We start from the raw sequence: 3,265 nt of genomic DNA, 5'->3' as shown, positions 1-3,265 counted from the left end.
AACCTGCTCTCTATTACTGAATAACAAGTACCATTCTTTTCATGCTCTTTTATTTTTCACAAACAAAATCCTTTTTATTATTAATCTCCTGACTAAGAGTTACAAGATAACCATAGCTTGCTTCAAGCCGGCAATCTCCGTGGGATCGACCCATACTAACGTAAGGTATTACTTGGATGACCCAGTGCACTTGCTGGTTAGTTGTGCGGAGTTACAAAAGTGTGATTGCAATTTCGGCACCAACACTCATATGACTTTTTTCTTAATTCTTGTTTAATTGTTTTCTACAGCAACCCGGAGCCCCGGTGCCCACCAGCTGAAGGTGGAGCCTATGAGAGCATATCACCTCACCCCCAAATTGAGTGCATGCACAGAGAATCGTGCAACATTTAAGTGTGGGGAAAGATCCACAAATTTGGGTCGTAAATTTCCTTATCTCAACACTTTGCACTATTTTTTTCTAGTCTTTAGTAGTTATGTGGGTGGGATTGGGTGGGGAAGAGACGGATGGATGTGAGTGGTGAAGAGGTGATGGGGAAGAGAGATTGAGGGGATTGGTGAAGAAGAGAGAAGGTGAGTTGAGGTAGGTGGGGATCCTGTGGGGTCCACAGATCCTGAGATGATCCTGTGGGGTCCACAGATCCTAAGGTGTCAAGGATTTACATCCCTGCACCAATGAGGTGTGTAAAACGCCCTCTACATGCAATCCTGGTGTTTAACACCAGATTGATGCTTGTTTCTGGCGTTAAACACCAGCTCTAAGCTTATTCTAGGCGTTCAACGCCCATCTGCAGCATGTTTTTGGCGTTGAACGCCAGCTTTCCTCAGTCTGCAATCCTGGCGTTTAAACGCCAGATTGCTGCATGTTTCTGGCGTTCAACGCCAAATCCATGCTCTGTTCTGGTGTTGAACGCCAGCCAGATGCTCCTTATTGGTGTTTAAACGCCAGTAAGCCCTTCCTCCAAGGTGTGCTTTTTCTTCTGCTATTTTTAATGTTGTTTTTAATTTTAATATTTATTTTGTGACTCCACATGATCATGAAGCTAATAAAACATAAAAGAAAGGTAAAAATAAAAATAGAATTAGATAAATAAAAATTGGGTTGCCTCCTAATAAGCGCTTCTTTAATGTCATTAGCTTGACAGTGGGCTCTCATGGAGCCTCACAGGTGATCAGGTCAATGTTGTAGACTCCCAACACCAAACTTAGAGTTTGAATGTGGGGATTCAACACTAAACTTAGAGTTTGGCTTTGGCCTCCCAACACCAAACTTAGAGTTTGATTGTGGGGGCTCTGTTTGACTCTGTACTGAGAGAAGCTTTTCATGCTTCCTCTCCATTGTTAAAGAAGAACACCCCTGGGTTTTAAACACAAGGTAATTCCCATTTAATTGAAGGACTAATTCTCCTCTGTTAACATCTATCACAGCTCCTGCTGTGGCTAGAAAACGTCTTCCAAGGATGATACATTCATCTTCCTCCTCCTTAGTGTCTAAGATTATGAAATCAGCAGGGATGTAAAGGCCTTCAACCTTTACCAACACGTCCTCTACCAATCCATAAGCTTGTCTTACTGACTTGTCTGTCATTTGCAATGAGAATATGGCAGGTTGTACCTCAATGATCCCCAGCTTCTCCATTACAGAGAGTGGCATAAGATTTATGCCTGACCCTAAGTCACACAGAGCCTTTTCAAAGGTCATGGTGCCTATGCTACAGGGTATTAAGAATTTACCAGGATCGTGTTTCTTTTGAGGTAAAGTTTGCTGAACCCATGTATCTAGTTCACCAATGAGCAAGGGGGTTCACCTTCCCAAGTCTCATTACCAAACAACTTGGCATTCAGCTTCATGATAGCTCCTAGATATTGAGCAACTTGCTCTCCAGTAACATCTTCATCCTCTTCAGAGGAAGAATAGTTTTCAGAGCTTATGAATGGCAGAACGAGGTTTAATGGGATCTCTATGGTCTCTATATGACCTCAGTTTCCTTTAAGTCCTCAATAAGGAACTCCTTCTTGCTTGAGAGACGTCCCCTAAGGTCTTCCTCATTGGGATTCACGTCCTCTCCTTCCTCACTAGGTTTGGCCATGTTGATTATGTCAATGGCCTTGCACTCTCTTTTTGGATTCTCTTCAGTATTGCTTGGGAGAGTACTAGGAGGAGTTTCAGTGACTTTTTTACTCAGCTGGCCCACTTGTGCCTCCAAATTTCTGATGGAGGACCTTGTTTCACTCATGAAGCTTAAAGTGGCCTTAGACAGATCAGAGACTATATTTGCTAAGTTAGAGGTGCTCTGCTTAGAATTCTCTGTCTGTTGCTGAGAAGATGATGGAAAAGGCTTGCTATTGCTAAACCTATTTCTTCCACCATTATTAAAGCCTTGTTGAGGCTTTTGTTGATCCTTCCATGAGAAATTTGGATGATTTTTCCATGATGAATTATAGGTGTTTCCATAAGGTTCACCCATGTAATTTACCTCTGCCATTGCAGGGTTTTCTGGATCATAAGCTTCTTCTTCAAAAGATGCCTCTTTAGTACTGTTGGATGCATTTTGCCATCCATTCAGACTTTGAGAAATCATGTTGACTTGCTGAGTCAACATTTTGTTCTGAGCCAATATGGCATTCAGAGCATCAATTTCAAGAACTCCCTTCCTCTGAGGCGTCCAATTATTCATGGAATTCTTCTCAGAAGTGTACATGAATTGGTTACTTGCAACCATTTCAATAAGTTCCTGAGCTTCTACAGGCGTTTTCTTTAGGTGAATGGATCCACCTGCAGAATGATCCAGTGACATCTTAGAGAACTCAGACAGACCATAATAAAATATATCTATCATGGTCCATTCTGAAAACATGTCAGAAGGACACTTTTTGGTCATCTGCTTGTATCTTTCCCAAGCTTCATAGAGGGATTCACCATCTTTTTGCTTGAAGGTCTGAACATCCACTCTAAGCTTGCTCAACTTTTGAGGAGGAAAGAATTTAACCAAGAAGGTCGTGACCAGCTTATCCCAAGAGTCCAGGCTATCATTAGGTTGTGAGTCCAACCATGTTCTAGCTCTGTCTCTTACAGCAAAAGGGGAAAGCATGAGCCTGTAGACTTCAGGATCTACTCCATTAGTCTTAACAGTCTCACAGATCTGCAAGAACTCAGTTAAAAACTGGTAGGGATCTTCTGATGGAAGTCTATGAAACTTGCAATTTTGTTGCATTAGAGCAACTAGTTGAGGTTTCAGCTCAAAATTGTTTGCTCCAATGGCAA

The 3,265-nt window shown here is 42.0% G+C and overlaps 1 non-coding gene across 1 annotated transcript; it reads left to right on the top strand.

The window, feature by feature from the left end:
* Positions 1-2,856: 2,856 nt before the first annotated feature.
* LOC130972167 (small nucleolar RNA R71) lies at positions 2,857-2,960 on the top strand. The gene has a single exon (XR_009083361.1). It is a non-coding gene; the product is annotated as a small nucleolar RNA R71 (small nucleolar RNA).
* The last annotated feature ends 305 nt before the right edge of the window (positions 2,961-3,265 follow it).

Source organism: Arachis stenosperma, chromosome 3, assembly GCF_014773155.1.
Source record: "Arachis stenosperma cultivar V10309 chromosome 3, arast.V10309.gnm1.PFL2, whole genome shotgun sequence".
NCBI classification, from domain to species: Eukaryota; Viridiplantae; Streptophyta; class Magnoliopsida; order Fabales; family Fabaceae; genus Arachis; species Arachis stenosperma.
Note: the sequence above shows the minus strand (reverse complement) of the source record. Positions and strands in the feature narration are given on the sequence as shown.